Below are 17,827 nucleotides of genomic sequence, written 5' to 3' on the forward strand. Positions count from 1 at the left end.
ATTTACCAATTTCAGAAATGCTCATGGGGCCTCATCTGTCCTTTGTGTAGGGAAACAAAGTTCCCTCATGTTTCTTTCTCCCTATGAGATATGAGCCTTTTACTCTGTGTGAATGGAGAGGTTGTTGTCTCTATGAAAGTATCTTTATGAGTTTCAAAAATAATTTTGAATACTAACACCAGGCTTAAAACCAAGACTACTGCAGTTTACTCCATCACTGGGGTAGTGATTTGGGGGCAAACCAATCACATGCTCTAACAACCTGCCCTAACAGCAGTTATTGTTGTAGCAAAATGGCCACATATTCATGTTTAATTTCTCTTCATTGCCTTGACCTGTGCCATGGATATTCTGGATTTATATCCCAAATCTGCTCCCTCTGACCCACAATTAACCTTAATGAAATTGGGAAAACACACAGTCTTTTGTGTCTCTATGTGTCTTTACGTGTGTGTGCACATGCATGTATGTTTTTCCACATCCTCTCCCTCCCCTCGCTTTTCTTTTTAGCTCCTCCATGTTACTTTTCAGCAATTGAAATCAAGGTAATGACTGGGCAAGGAAAAAGAATGTTCTTTCAATAGATAATTAGGGAGATTGGTTTACCAGGGCCACTCAAAGCCTATTCAAATGCAGGGCTGAGTCCAGGCCTTGTTGTCTGCTGAGCCCAAAAGGCTCCCAAGAGAGGCATTCGCCTTGGCTTCATTTCTCAGAGCAGGTGCCTGGCAGGTAGTCAATGGAGACGGCCAGTTGAGATATATAAGAGACCCATCCCCCTGGACAAGGGGTCAACATCACAGGTCAGGGGTCATGAGCAGAGGTCGTAAGGTCAATGTTTAGCACACAGGACTGGCCAAATGACTGGAAATGCATCCCGGACAGCCAGCTATCAGTTCTATGACTGGATGTGTGCAGGAAGTGGAGGTACCTCTGTTGATGATGGACGGCTACCTTTTCATTCATCTTTCATCTCTTATCCAAATATAGCTAAAAGCGCACTGTATTAAAAGAAAAACACACTTCATATGTTTCACCTGACTCTGCCCACCCAAACTCTTCATGAGCCAAAGTCATCTAATTACTGTTCATGTCCAAGTGCCCTCTATTCCTCTGTTGGGGATAGTTTTCATGTTCTGTGTTTTAACTAGCACATAATGTTAGAAATAAGAATTTCTAAGAACAAAAAAAACAAAAAATAACAAGCTGAGGATTTTAAAAATTGTAGCTCCTGTCCTTTTTAAATTCATTGTCTTGTTGATTTAGTCTTGCTGTATGACTTATAAAAGTAATGTGATTTATATAAGTTCTTATGACTAACTCTTTTTTGCATAAACTCAAGTGCCCCCAGAATTGATTGATTCTTATCATCCTTTGCATTCACATGGATTTTCTCATCATAACAAACATCGGAGCGCTATTATTTTACATTAGATGGCGACTGGTGGTCCCAGTTCACAAATAAATACGCTCTGAATTCCTCCCCATGATGAGAGTGGTACAGGATTAGAGGTCAGAGGTGACGTGCACTCTAATTTCTAATTAAATCTCAGCGTGGAAAAGTGATCTGTCATTGCCCATAGGCTACTATTACTACTACTAGGGATCAACCCCCCCCACACCCATCACCTTCATACCCCTACCAGCCGCAGCCCCCTGGAGTCCAGCCACCTTGGGCTCCCTGGCTGCACCCCAAGGGAAACACTATATAAATGTCAATGTACTGAGAAACTGCTACTGAAGGAGTCAAAGCCATCACACAAGGGGGAAGCACATTGAGTTCCAACGGGAGCTTTTTTCCCTCTGTCACTCTAGTGGTGGTTCCTGGAAATGCAGCTGTGATTTAGGGTCAGATCTTCTTACATAGCGGTGGACCTGAGCTTCTGTGATATGTAACTGACACTCTGTTGGGTTGGCAAAAAGTGCACACCCAATCCCTGCTGGGTGTGCATGCACCCAATACACATGTACGGGAATGATTACAGAGGGTACATCAGTATACAAAACCAAATCTCTAGTCTAACTCTGTGTTGTGTACATTGCTCAGGTATCTACAACCCATTCTCCATTAGCATTCGTGGCAATAAGCACAGCAACATATCCAATATGCATGTCAATTTTTCTTTCTCTAATCAAATAGAAAGCCTGTGAAGTAAATATCTATTTTCTTACAGCCTGGCTGTTTACAACACGGGGGAGGCTATATAAACAGTGTGTGGCAAATAAGGAATTTCTTTTAACGTATCGGCCTGGCCAGCATATGCTAGATATAGGAAACCCATAGCGTCAGTGGCTCCATATTGGCTGCAGAGGTCAAAGGCTAGGGAAGGTCAAAGGTGTCATCCTCCTTTCTCATCATGAAGTGCATTAACATCTTCTCCCTGTCCCGTCATATCCAGATGGCTGACCAGGCCACAGGACAGATGCCCCATTTTAAAATATCTCAGGGATCCAAAACACACCATCGAGAATAAATATGGCTCCATCTTTAGGACATCATATTTCAAAGGAATATGGATATGGATATGGGGTAGATGTAGGGTGCATAAGCGCAGGCTGTGTTAAGCACGCCTTAATTGATTCTCAGACCAATCCTAACAGCTTGCTCCTCTCAATTTGTGTTTTAACTATTTAACCTTTCCTTCATAAAAACGATTTAAAACATAGAGGAAAGTAGAGGAGAAAAGGTGTTAGAGTTGAGGCTGCATGTCGTGACAACTCATTAGAGCCAGACATAGTACACATCACATTTTTGACAAAGAAGCCTGAAAAAAATCTTGTGTGCCAAGTATCTTTTGTGCGATAACCCATGAACAACAAAGAACATGAACTGAAACTCACTACAAAATAAGCAAACATTCAACGACATTTTTCTACTGTGATACTGTACCACTGCAGAAATCAGCAGACTAATTAGGCCAGGTTGTTGCTATTGGCAGCAGACCATGATCCATGTTCAGAGAAATACAAGAAAACAGGCAAGGACCTTATCAGGAGGAGGTGACCTCACTTGTGTGCCTAAGTAATTAAATTGCAGGGTACTGGAGTGCATGTACTGTATGGCATTCTTCCATTTTTTGTGTGAATACACACACGATAGCCAAACCCACATGATTAATGTTGTAGAGAAGTTGGCAAAATGGGTTGTTAAAAACCACAAGAAAAACTATCCACATAGTGTGCCTGTGATATGTTTTTCTACCCAAAATTATCAAAGTTAATCAGTCATCAAAACTCATCATTCAGTGCCCCTCTTGAACCAATCAGCACAGCTCATAAACAGATGACCCCACCTTTCAGAGCCTGTCATTATTTTTACAGCACCAAAACCCTTCCAGGCATGCGCGCAGTCAAACGAATGGAGCCTCTCCAAGCCAAATAGACCAAGGCACCCTGCCGGGAGCTTTGGGTTGGCCCTCGTGCAGCCTCTCAGACATACACACACATTTATGTTTGCAATGAGTGGCAGTGACTAATACACACTTTCTCAGACACACATCCAATCACACACACAAACATATACAGCACGCTACCCTGCCCGGAGACCTCTGACTTGAACCTGCTGCTCTCACTCAGCAACACATAAATCACTGGGCTCTCAGCAGCACTGCTGGCCCTCAGTGCCATGCTGAACTTGACTCCACGGGAATAAAAGTCCGTAACTGGATACAAAAACTAATCCAGGCCAGAGACAATTGCTGGCATACAGAGGCCCTGGAGGTGCTGATACCCCCCTGCGACGATACGCTCTCTTTCATGAGACCTCTGACTTCTGCACTGAGGCGACACAGGCCTGCTAGGAGCTACTGGTCAGAGAACAGAGATAGGGAGAAGGGGTGAGGACACGAGGGAACGGGGGTGATGAAGACATAACCTGTCAAGCCGCCCTCACTCTTGGACTCGCCATCTGTTTCTCTAAATACACCTCCCCTCTCAACCTTCGCTCTGTCAGGTAAAACGGAGAAGTTACTAATCTTAAAGACTAAAAGGCTTATTTCAGTCTTTGACATGTAATGCCACCTCCCTCTCTATCTCTCTTGTCTACCTCTACCCCTCTCTCTTCCTAGCCTAATTAACTATTGTGCTGCTGCTGAATGTTTTACTTACACAACTATGGGACTGTAGTAGAATGTTTATATATCTATCCTGTCACATTTGTGTACATTTATATCAATTTTAATTTGTCATAAATAATAAGACTACAATGTGATGTACACTGATATAAACCAATTTATATTCATCAGTAATTTTGGTCACCGCATAGATGCAATGAGTTTAAGTCCGTTTTTAGTAGGCGGAGAAAGAGAGCGTGAGTGAAAGACAAGATGTGTATTTATGTATGTGTAGGTGTATTTGTATGCTTGTGTGAATGTGCAGCCCTATGTCTGGCCAGCCATGGCCACATCTGTTTGTCATGTTAGCACTTAAGCGCCTGCAGGAGCCACGATACTAAGTGGAGACAGAGTCCTCTATTCCACTCTCTCCATCCTCCCCTTTCTCCTAATTACATTTGTTCATTAATCCATTTTCTGCCCACTTCTCTTTCTTGTTTATGTTCTTGCTCCAATGGGCTTTTGCCTCCTCAGACCAGCAGACAGTGACCTTTAAGGAGATGCCAAAAGACTCTGTAAGACAATGTTACACCTTCACCCTTTCACCACATCAACACACACACACACATGGAAACTCCATTACTGTGCTGTACTTAAGTACAATTTTGAGGTTATTGTATACTTGAGTATTTCTACTACTACATTATGCTTCTGCTCCACTCCATTTCAGAAGCTAATATTACACTTTTAACACCATGACTGATTTTGACAACTATAGTTGTTAATTACTTTGCAGAACATATTAAATTAAACTACCCAATAATAGATAAACTTGTTACAGTTTGCTGTAATAATAATCCAAAAATATAAAATTACACTATGGAAGAGGCTACTCTTCTTAATGAGTGTTACTTTTAATACCAATTAACATTTTGAATGCAAGATTTGCACAGTATTTTTACCTTGTAGTATTAGTAGTTTTGAATATGCGTCTGTTTTCTATACAGACACAATTCATGTTTTGCAAAGTGCTGCAAAGAACACAGGAATGAGTGGAACTAAAATCAATTTATTTTTGCAAAATTAAATCACATAAATAGTAGCAAAAACATGTCACATTTCAGTATGACTACCTGAAAAATGCTTTGTAAAATGTCAACTCTTAGAATAGAAAGGACAACTGACAACAGTGTGTTTTAATCTCCTGAGATTTGGGAAATTATTGTGCTTCTGGAGTGCTGAAATATTCTGTTGAGCCTTCTAGAGGTGTTGCCTAATTGAACAAAACACACATGAAGGAAGGTGTCCCAGTTTGATAACCCCAATCACAGAGCTCACAGAGATATATGAAAGTTAAAGCAGATAAGCAGTGAATGCTGCCTTTGTTATAGTCTTGGAGATTTATGAGGCTATATTAAAATACAAAACTTCATTTGGATTTGTTGGTTTCCTTTTGTTGCCTTTTTAGTCTAGTCAAGATATTGGCAATCTAACACAGCAAAACCCTAACAACACCCTGCTGTAAATAATCCAGCAGCCTGTCCTGCAACCTCCCACACCACTCCCCGACTGTCTAACTGAGGTCCTGCAGCGCGCTCTAAACCCTCCATCCCAGCCCCCCAGTCACAGCTACAGGCCCGACACCAGCTCCAGTAATACAGGAATGCCTCTGTACTCTTCTGTCCTGATAGAGTGGCCACTGTTTCTCTCTGATAACATCAGGCACCAGGGCCTGCACAGCCACGGGGCTCCGAGACACACTTTTATGACTTAAGTATCTGGGACTGATATCTGCAGCCATCAGCTCAATACACCCTCATCACATACTTGCGCAGATACTCAGACACTCTCACTCCATCTAACTGATGCACACAAACACACGTACACACACATACACACACTCTCAAGCATGCAGGCCGACACGCACATGTACACACAACCTCACTCTAACCATTTATTCTACTTCCCATGATTTTCGTGCAGACACACACATTCACAACTGAACGTCTATATTCTGTGAACCAAATTTAATCTGGGGTCAACTTGTTTTTCATTAGTCTCAAACTGTGAAATTACCCCTAATCCTAACCACTTAACCCTAACCTAGAAACCTAAATTTAATCATCAACCTGACCCTAACTCTAATGTCTAACCAGGATAGTAGACCTAATGCTAAATTTAAACCCAGTAACCCTAAACCTAACTCAAAGATAACTTTGTCAATGTAAGGAAAATAGACTTCAATCAATGTCATGTTGGGACAGTAAGCAATGTTAAATTGTTCCCTCCGATACCGCTGTGTACGCACAGGTGGAAGATGTTTTCTCAGTAGTGCATATCACAAGAAGAGCTGTGACATTACAGTCGTACATTTAGATGTCTTTGAGTCTTTATAATGAAAGAATGTGTTGCTGCTGTTTCAGGTGGACAACATAAAAGTCAATAATAACAATCCAGGCTCTCAAAGCTGGCTTCTGCCTGAAAGGTGTGCTACAACTACCCCCCACCATTTAAATGTGTATACTTTTGGGACTTATCCTTCGTACTGGACAGTCTATGCCAACCTTCATTTGAGCCTCTGCTCTGGGGCAAACCAACTGGATGTGGACAACATTTAAAACATACATGTAGCTGAAACAACGACATGTATGAGCAAATCACAAATGCAATCTAATTGAGTGATCAGGAGACAATGAAGACATGGATGTATGAGCGATTTGTAGGCACATACACATTTTTAAAAATGTATTCATTTTGTGGCATATGTCACCCAATTTAGAGGATTTTGTTTGTTTTGTAGCATGCGTAATGGGGTTTCCAGATGCATAGTATGATGGCAGTAATACAACCGTAAATGTTAATATTAAGCATAGAAAAAGGGTCAAAGATTAAAGTCAGAATACATATAATATGACGTCGGTATTTGAGGGAAATTTGACTTCATACAACAGCTGCCACAAGAATGTCTATAAAGACAAGTCTGAACTTTCTTGTGCACAGTTCTGACAAGGTTATTGCATTGATGTAATTTCCAAATAGGCTTCACTTTTAGGGATAGAGAGATAAAAGAACAAAGTGATAATTCAAAATAAAAAGTTCTTTGACAAACCAAGTATTCTTACAGATATACTATAACTTGTCTTGTAACATTGATTTATCCAGTTAACGAAACATTTAACCTAAAACACCACTGTCCCTACTGTTAGAGTGCGGAGACACCACAGATAGCCTTTACTCCTCTTTGACCCGAGAGAAGGCGATGTGTGCCTTTTGATGGACAGCACCATTTCACTCTTTCATGTTGACGGTCAGTCACACAAACAAAAAGAGGGATGAGATGAGTTTCTCAGGGGAGTGAGGATAATAAAATCAGGGTGTCTGTGTGTCCTGAGTGGGGGCCATATTTGATGCTCTAACAGAATGAAGGTCTTTGGCGGCCAGGCCTGGCAGTCTTTTAGCTAAAGCAAGCAGATTTCTTTGAAGCCTGGCCACCTTGGCTGAAGAGCCATTACTCCCGGGCTTTTCTATACATTAACCATGCTGTGCTACAGCAGCACAAGTGCATTACAGGCTGCCGCCCCAGCAGGGCCCAATTGTACTCCTTCTTGTTAAATATTACCCCAACAGAGCTTTTGATTTTATTTTCATTTTTTTCTCCCCATGCCGCTCATCCTCCTCCCCTCCCCCGATCAGATTAGGATCGATTGCTGCGTGGCAGAGCTGGCCCAGACATGAGGACCAGAACAACGCTACAGCGTGATTGTGCTCCTCAGGCCCCGCCTTGGAGACTATTCAGGCGACTAAATAGAATGATTTGCCCTTAGATGTCAAATTTCCTCCGAGACAAGGATGTCAATACCAATTAGATTGTCTGCAGTTGCCTTAGTTACGCCAGCCTGCCGCACACCGCCGCCGCCGCCCCAACCTCTTTCCCTCTAAAGATACACTCGATCTCTTTTAACATCTCACTCACATCTCTCTTTTTTGTAGGCAGAGTGGTGGTCTCGGCACCAAGCCTTCAGCCTCAAATCAGTTTTATGACTGGCGCTGTGCAGACATTAGGCTAACTCCATTAGCCTCTCTGGAGGAGATGGCCTGAGGGGATACTGAGGGGCCAAGATGGGACTGTGTACGTGTGTGTGTGTGTGTGTGTGTGTGTGTATGTGTGTGTGTATGTGTGTGTGCGTGTGGTGAAAGGGTGAAGGTGTAACATTGTCTTACAGAGTCTTTTGGCATCTCCTTAAAGGTCACTGTCTGCTGGTCTGAGGAGGCAAAAGCCCATTGGAGCAAGAACATAAACAAGAAAGAGAAGTGGGCAGAAAATGGATTAATGAACAAATGTAATTAGGAGAAAGGGGAGGATGGAGAGAGTGGGATAGAGGACTCTGTCTCCACTTAGTATCGTGGCTCCTGCAGGCGCTTAAGTGCTAACATGACAAACAGATGTGGCCATGGCTGGCCAGACATAGGGCTGCACATTCACACAAGCACACAAATACACCTACACATACATAAATACACATCTTTTCTTTCACTCGCGCTCTCTTTCTCCGTCTCCTAAAAAATGGACTTCAACTCATTGCATCTATGCAGTGACTAAAATTACTGAAAAACATAAACTTGTTTATATCAGTGTACATCACATATATGTAGTCTTATTATTTATGACAAATTATAATTAATATAAATAAACGCAAATGTGACAGGATAGATATACAAACATTTTACTACAGTCACATAGTTGTGTAAGTAAAACATTCAGCAGCAGCACAATAGTTAATTAGGCCAAAAACCGCTCTAGTGTGTAAATGGATAATTAGGGATCATTACGAATAGCTTTAGGAACTTAAAAGGTTTCCCTCACTAACTTACTACACAGTTTGCTTTCTGCTTGGGGAAAACTACAATATACACATAAAAGACAAGGCTCTTATCTCAGTGAGCTTAAAGCTTTTATCATGTTTTCAAGGCACAGGAAAACTTCCTGAAACAACAATCAAATAGATTCAGAAACAGATATACACCAGAACCAGTGACCTTATACTCTTTGTTCTTTACTCAGCTGTTCACCAGATACAACTTAAGTGTCTCTGAAGTCACCTTGTCTGCATTTCAGCATAAAACTGTTGTTTATGTGTTATTAATTTATTCATAGCTCTCATTCTGCTGTTTACATTCAATATTTGTGTTAAGTGCTGCATTGAGTGATTAGTAAGTCTATATCGTTTTAGCTTACATTGTTTTTGCTACAGGAATATGAAACCTTATACTTTCTTTTCCAGTTTTCAATTAGCATCTAAAGACACCATTGACTACTGCAATTGGCTAAATCAATAACTTCCCAGAAAGCATCCAAATCAGCACAAGATAAAGTATTCAGCTCTGTTTTCATCTCTTTGCCGTTAGTTACAGTTAACCATAAACATGAGGGGACCTATTTTGAGAGTATGTGACAGCATCATATCTTGCTATAATTTAAACATTAACCACTATTACGGTGTTTTGAGCAACATACTTCAACCACCAGTTGAAATGTTTAACATACACAGGAAAAATGACTTCAGCATTTATAATGCAACCCAGTATTCTTAATGTTATGCACATTCTTTCCCTCAGTTTCATGTCAAACGCACACTGTGCACAAGCAGCATACACTGGCAGACAGACTAATGCGAGCCATGACCAGGGTTGCGAATCTCCTTCTTTCAATACCTTTTCCCATTTTCTCCACCTCTTTTTCTGAGCCCGACATACAACACTGCATAGTCAATTCAGCGGTGAGGAATGGAAACAAGACTTGCATTTTGAAGTTGGTTTAACCTTGCAGTGACACCTATTGCAGATGCTTTGAAATGGTTGAGAAGAATAGTTTCCGCATGGTGGGATCTGCAATTAGGCGGCACATCTGCAGCAGCAGCAGCACCCCGGCATCCCCTCCACCTCCAAATCTGGCTTTCTCAGAGCTTGGTGTTGGTTGGCAGCCAACACAAACAGTTCCCACTGCATAACTGTGAATAATTTTATGAGATGGATTTCAACTGGGCAATTAGACGGATTTCAACTGTGAATATTTCAAGAGCCCCCATGCATTTCACTTTCCAATCAATAAGAAAAGGGACTGATCAAGGGAGCGAAAGAGACACGGATTATCTGGATACAAGTCACAGAACAGGAGGAGCAAAGGGGCTGGGCGAAGTGAGGAGACAAAGAAGGATAAACAGAGAGAACGATGAAAGAAGAGGAGGAGAGATAGTGACAGCCATGAGACAGAAATTTACAACCAGATCATCAATTAACCAGTCCAATCACAATGGATCAAGCCATTAAATGTGCATTTCTCCTAAACGACCTCCTGACTCACGACGACTACAGATCATGAGCTTGTATTGATGGCTATTGGAACACTATGCAGTCCTAAAGTCTGCGAAGTTCACTGTTTGTCAGTTAAATCGGCACATGCGGTCAGGAAGAAAACAAATGTCTGCCCTCTCAACTTACATACGTCTCATTAAATGTAATGCAGTTATTTCAAGCTACAAGAATAATGTCTTTTGCTCTCAAGTTGGCATGTTTACCTTGCTCTCGTTTTTCTTGTGCTGAATAAGCACAGAATGTGACCATTAAATATATTGCTGATGGAGAGACAAGGGGCGGGAAACATCAATATTAAATGAACTAGAGTTACGTGATAGGCTATCCCTAGATGACATCATCACCAGGTTATATGTACAATTAAGAAAATGCATACTACTTAAGTTTTGAATGCAACCATATGACTTAACAATTTTAACTGGAATATTAGACTACATTAATGCTCCAAGAGATCAATCAGGAGAGTTTTCTACATATACTTATCTACCTAAATCTATTAAAATGTCAAAATTGGGGATATTCACTTCTCCATTATCATCACAATTAGTCTCTGCGTGATATAAAAAGCATGTGAAACAAAAGGACCTTAGGACATGGCATACTCCATAAAATCCTACTTTCAGCACCTCTGAAATTAGACCTAAAGTCCCCCCAGAGGGGCTATTAGACGACAAATCCCAGCCATTGACCAAGTTCTGCCCTCTGCTTGCTCATGACTGACGTCCCAACCTCTTTGAAGTCCCTCGCCACAACAACACCAGCACCACTTCCTCTCCTCTAAAAAGACAAAATGCGAGCTGCCACCAGAAAAGAGCAGGAGAAGCTTTAAGGGAGAAACGGGGACCCGCAAAATTCAAAAATAAGCCAGATGTTTGTGTCCCATGCTAACATGTGGAGACATGCGCTTGCCGTGGGCCTGCATTAATGAAGGTAAAGATCCATCTGGGGGGTGGGGGGGGGGGCTGATGGGCAAGGGGATGCTGTGTGATATAGGCCGTGGCACATACACACACTCGCCTGGTCACATGTGGTTGCAATAAGTTAGCCTCACTGCCACTCTGGTCAGACAAACAGATGGAACTGGGCTCGGGCTCTTTCGCCGAAATGGGAAATATTCCTTATAAGAAAAAACCTGAGAAAAGAAATGCTGCTGTTGGATTACTTCTGCAAATTCTATCAGCAACAGAGCAGATTTCAATTATTTCCTGGTAAAACTAAAAGATAGAAACTTGTAGACATTGTTGTAGGTTGCTTCAAAACTGTTGTAGGTGATATGACAGAGCTTTTTATATTGTTAACATGTTTTACCTTTTTACAAAATATATAGAGTATAGTTTTGTACTGTTGCTCCGAGAACATTTTATCTGAGCATTGATACTTTCAGTTTATTAAAAAAGGCTGCACTTTGAACCACAGGATTACAATAGTTATAATCTTCTTAAACTCTTAAACTCTTAAATAAATTCATTTTCTCACTTTATTGGCAAAATTATAACAACAAAATTAAATCCTCTTTAAGAAATAATAAATACAATCTAATACAGTAGAATAATATTTAAAAACTACTAAACAAATTTTAAAGAAAGTATACAGTAGTTTAAATTTATCTTAATATGATTCAGACATACATTACCTGAGTACTGTATGCCATTACATTACCACAGTCCTCATTTTTAAAATCTATCATTTTTGTCTAGTGCAGCACTACAATGATGGATACTTCTAGTTTAATATTTAACTTACTCAGATATCTTTAAAAAGGGCTGCCTATTAAATCATAATGCTATATTCATGGACATTAATTATGCTTATTTAAAATTCATTATGGTATTTGATCAAAAAAGTGTCCCATTTTAGCAAAAAAAAAAAATATATATATATATATACATACATATATATATATAGTATCACTGCAGCAATATGTTGTTCTAGTATTACATTGATATAATTTGTCCTCTTTTTATTGTTATATCACATTGATACAGTTATTCATTGTGTACAAAAATAAATAAATAAAGTAAATATTTTTAAGAAATATCTCCATAATATTCATGTGTTGTTACCAATAAGGCTCCTTCACAACTGACTTTCTGGCTGGGATAAAATAAAATAAAAATAACTTGCCTGTCTGCTATCCTGTCTATCTAATTCTATCTTTTTTGTTAGATCTGTTCATAAATTATTATTAAATTAATGATGGATTTCTGAAAGGTTCAACTCACTGATGTGTTAAGAAGGGGATAACTGAGTTATTGCATCCGCTATAAGCGTTTGTGTGTTTGAAATGCACTGCTACCTACAATGAAACAATGCAAACATAAAGCCAGAGTCACTTTACGGTAATTAGGGATTACATATACAGAATTTACATTACATACATTGTAGTGTGACTCATATTTACATCATGGCAATATTGCTTCTGGGCATTCAGCAAAGCATCCAGAATATATGTCAAAGCTCTCCACATGTCGTCATGTCAACAGTGAAGAAATACATAGAAATATCTCCATATGCAGATATTAGCATTTCAAAAAGAGAGAACTGCATGATAAGTGAAGGAGGGAAGAGAGGATGGGGTGGGAGGAGGTGAGGGGGTGGGGAGTGGGGGGGTAGTGAGGATGAATGAAAATGTAAAGATTGCATGGAATGCTCTTGCGTGAACTGCAAATGAACCCCTAAACCCCAATCTCCACCTGACAGAATCTGTTCTTTTGACCTGACACACAACCACAAAAGAGCTTGCAGCCAGCATGCAGGAATGCCACGTTAAGATCACAATTACCGCTTGATAGCCTTTTAAAAATAAATATTTCCATCCCAGGAGAGGCTGCGGAAATATTATACAACCCAATTATTGAGGATCTTTATACACTCAATATTTCACCATCTGGATTTTTTATGTTTGTTTTGGGAAAAGAAGGAATAATCATGACAATGATACCTGAAACAGACACTGAGGTCTCCTGAGTGAAGTGTTGACAATTTCAGATTAAGGTGTGCTTATTTTGGAAAAAAACAACAAGACATAGGCTACTCTTTTGGAAAATTCCTCACAATTGCATATTGTTTCATTTTTAGCTTGAACATAATGCCCCAAAAACACAAAAAAGAAATACACACAGTTACAGTATTTTGTGACAGCCCAACACCTCCATGCTATGTAACCACACTGTTGGCTTTCTGATCTCTCCTCAGCTGTCATCATTGACACATAGTGTTTTAAAACTGTGGCTGAACTGAGGTAATGATAACCACAGCATAGTTGCATGGTTAGAATGGTATTTAAGCAGCCTAATGCCCTGTTTGTTTTCCTATGTGCTCTCCCAGTGGTGCTCTCAACCCAGTGAGAGTGTGTTGAGTGCTGTGATTGGTGTGTTTTTGTCTGTGTGTGTATGCACGGAGACACTCCCTCTCCTAAACTGGGCAGGTCTTTCTCTCTCTCTCTCTCTCTCTCTCTCTTTCTCTCTCCTTCATTCAGTCACTCACTTTCCCTCACTCGCTCTTTTCTTTCCCATTTTACTTCCCCTCTTTATGTCTGCTTGTTTCCTCCTCCTCCTTTCTTCTCCCTCTCTCCTCCCACAGGGGCTGTATGCATTCCTGCCAGGAGGGGCGGAGGTGTCTGTGATCCAGGCTCGATAAGGACCAGGCCTCCCCCTCCACCCCCCACCCTCCCCCTCCATGCTACCCTCCCTCGTGTTCACCCTCACCCCCCCTCACCCCCTCCCTGGGAAAATGGGTGCACCCTCCTCCCTGGCAGGGCACCGGCTCCCCTTTGAGTGTGCTGCCAGCCGTGGCAGCAGAGACTTAACATGATTTGTTTGTCTGCTGCTGCGTGTTTGCACCAAACTCTAGCGCCAACCTCCATTACTCCCGCCAGAGATCCAGAGGGCTGGTTAGCTGGTACAGATCAGGAGTGAGGCTCCTGGAGGCGGAGGGGGGTGGAGGGTCGAAGGGGTGTTAAAGAGGGTGATGTAGGGAAGGTGGGGGGATATAGGGAGAGATCAGGGTTAAAATGAGTTTGGAATATGATCCACAGGCTGGAAACATTCAACATTTCTCGAAAAGTAAGTCTAGCTGCAACTGGCTGGACTCATATATGAGATAACAGGAAAACATACACTAATCACTCAGTGTGCATTTTGAAAGTTTAAGGGTTTTCCCATTCTTCCTTTTTTTCCTGGCATTTTGTAATTGGCTTGCTTCCTGGTACAGTGGCGGACACCAGGCACAGCAGCGGCTGCCCAGCCGGCCCATTGATCTTTCATCAGCCCATAGAGTTAAAGCTGAAGGCATGAGGGAGAGGCTGGAGAGGCAGCCACTCTTTTTATGGCAGCCCGCTGGAGCCTGCCTAGGATTGTTCCCTGTTTCCTCAGATTGTTTTTCATTTAGTCAGGGTGCAGTGCTGTGCCGCTCTGAGGAGGTGAGGTGGAGTGTCGCAGACATTTAGGGGAGCACGTAACAGCTACGGTCTGGGTAGGTGGATACAATGGTATAGCAGGGCTTGTTTGCTGATAACATTTTAGTTTGTGTGTGTGACAGCATGTGTGCGTTTGGAAGTTTTGGCTGTAATTGTTTTTTGAGTGTATGGGTTGTGTGACATCTCTTCAGTATGTTTCTTCTTGTTCCAAAGCACAGATGATATGACCTATATCCTTCAATTAGGAAGGTGTTGGTGGCAGTTGAACTGTAGCCTAATGTGCTCATTGTAAGATGTCCAATCTGATAATAAAGGCACATTTCATAAACTAAAGTCAAGGATAGTTGTCATAAGAATGAGTATATTGAGGAAATCTGTTTTTCCTTCCCTAAAAGACTGGCAACAACCAACAGCAGCACCACTTATTTAGTGGAAGAGATACATTAAACTGTTGCACTTGGTAATATTTCTCCATGGAATCCCAGACTATTAATCAAAACCATTTCACATTAAGAAAAAGAAGCAGAAGGGCTCTTAACACAAATCAAATTTCACTTAAGGGGCTAAAATTACCTTCATCAATTTGCATGAAAGCCATGGTAGTGGTCAAGACATCCATGTGATATCCAATCAGAGGGTCTAATGAGTATGTGGGTGTGGTCCGTTGTATTCCCAACAGTATTCCATTGATCCGAGCTCCAGCGCTGAGCTGCAGCAGTCGTGCAGGCCCTGAACTTGGTCATCTCACTGATATGTGATATTAGGATCCTTCTTCGAGGTGGCTCCATGGGGATCTGGTCAGAGGGAGAGAGCAAGAGAGAGAGAAACAGACTTCAGATCAGCAGATCAATTTTCAATGGACTTTGAATATTTCATGTAGGGAGTCTTACAGCAGCAGACACACAGATGGGCTAAATAACTGTCGAACAACCATGTCCAGTCACATTACTGCAAATTTATACTTATTTGTACAAAAATAAATGTCATGTTTTCTATCTAGTTCAAACATATTATGAGGCTCGATGTTGGTTTAACTAGGGTGCACAGCGAGTGAAGCCCCCCTAATATCATAATAACCCTAATATACTGACTTATTTATATAAAAATACAAATTCATTGTAATGCTACAAAAAAAAATAAAGCCGTCTCTGTTTGTGGTGTACGACAAGAACATTTCCACGAGGAGATGTTGCAAAGATACACACACACACACACACACACGGCCGCTTCACCCAAAGGGCCAGGTTAAGGGAATCATGTCTGGATCATGTTTCTAGTCTCAGCAAACATGTGGTCGATGTAAGTGACTCAGCCCCGGTCCTAGGACTGGACACAAAGAGCAACATGCTCAAAAAGCCTGTTTCTAAACGTATACCTGTGTTCATTAATGATATTATTTCTTAATTTCTATGTCGTGTGTATTCTATCAATACATTCTTTGTCATTTAATTCACACTACATGGCGCAAGATTATAAAATGTAACATAACTGTCATATAATTCAGGAGAAAATTTTAAATTATGTCCTGTGTCAAATGGACAGTAAATCCTTCCACGGTATCAGCAGTAACAATGCAACGGGACGACTCGCTCCTGCAGCAATAACCCACACCTGACCCCTAAACCTTCACCCACAGAAAGGATGTTGTTTCACCGACTGTCTTCAAATACTTTCCTCTCGGAAAGACATCAGTGAAACCAGAGCTTGTCGGGCCTTGTATTTGTTTATTAAGTATGCTCTTGGACTGGCTTACTCCCAAGATGGCTGTAACTGAGAGATTTGTTCATGTAGGCATTAGGGCTGGCTATCACTGGTGAATTATTTATTGAAAAAAATCTCCCCTTCCTTGACGGATGATAGAATATGTAGGGCTGCTCACTGACTCTGCCATATATTAGAGGAATGATGAAAACACTGTTAAGCAATGCAAACTGATACTGAATTTAGAAGAAAAAAATTGGTAAAAAAAAATCTGTATCTCTGGAAATAATGCCAAAATTATTTATAGTGAAGACCGCAGTTATAGAAAGACATGACCTGGAGAAAAATACAGATGCTACATCAATGGTTTATTATTTGGATATTCAGTGAAAACTATAAGATTTAGTTTCCGCTAACTCGTTTAGAGTTAATATGATAAATATAAGTGTATTCCCACTGACAGTAACATCAGGGATTCCACAGAGAAACAACACTGACTACAAAAACATGCACTGATCCCCAACCTTTGTTTTTGGCCATGATAAAATACAAAAAAAAAAGAGTTAACCAAGGATACAAGACTCACAAAATCAGACAAAAAAAGAAATTCAGTTACCCTTGATATCTTCCCTGCCAGATTTAAATCACAAATAATTTGTTCAAATCAGAATAAATCACATCTGGTAATTTTCTCTGCCCGTGCTTTATTATGTTAGTTTTTGTAGTCTGCAGCAGTGAAAGAAAAAGAGACAGGCAGAGGGGCCTGGCTATTGTCATTCAATGGCCGAGCCATTTTGGAAATCACCGCTCTCGATTTGCTCCCACTGCCTCCCTTTCTGTATTCCCTTATGGCTGCACTAGATGGAAGGCTTCCTTTTATAATTCCAAGTTGCACACGCCACCAACCCCCCCCCCCTCCCTCTCAGAATAACATACACATGTCAAAGGCTGAGCTGAATGATTGAATGAGTCAATAGTAGAAGTAAAAAATGAGGAGAGGCGGATGATTTGAATTTATCTATTAACTTTCAGTAGTATTTACAACAGCAGGATGCATCTATACTGATTAATCAATTTAACGCTTTTTTCAAAATTCACAACAAAAGACAAGTTGGGATCTTCAAAGATAGTTTACAGCTAGAGACGTCTACATATCGGTGTTTAAGCTAAAAGCCCCTCCATTACCAGAAGGGACTAATAATCGTGATCTATGCCTGCTCACTCAGCAAATAATCAATCATGCTTATTTAGTGCGTTTAAACTGGGATTTTGCTTAGGATTTAATGAA

The 17,827-nt window shown here is 40.9% G+C and overlaps 1 long non-coding RNA gene across 3 annotated transcripts in view; it reads right to left on the reverse strand.

The window, feature by feature from the left end:
- LOC122967948 overlaps positions 1-17,827 on the reverse strand; it is a 100,944-nt gene that overhangs the window by 20,434 nt on the left and 62,683 nt on the right. For all 3 annotated transcript variants that reach the window (XR_006398724.1, XR_006398723.1, XR_006398722.1), the window contains one exon: positions 15,412-15,632. This is a non-coding gene — a long non-coding RNA (uncharacterized LOC122967948). The remainder of the gene's footprint in view (positions 1-15,411; positions 15,633-17,827) is intronic.

The sequence above is a fragment of the Thunnus albacares genome, chromosome 18 (genome assembly GCF_914725855.1).
Source record: "Thunnus albacares chromosome 18, fThuAlb1.1, whole genome shotgun sequence".
Taxonomy (NCBI): Eukaryota; Metazoa; Chordata; class Actinopteri; order Scombriformes; family Scombridae; genus Thunnus; species Thunnus albacares.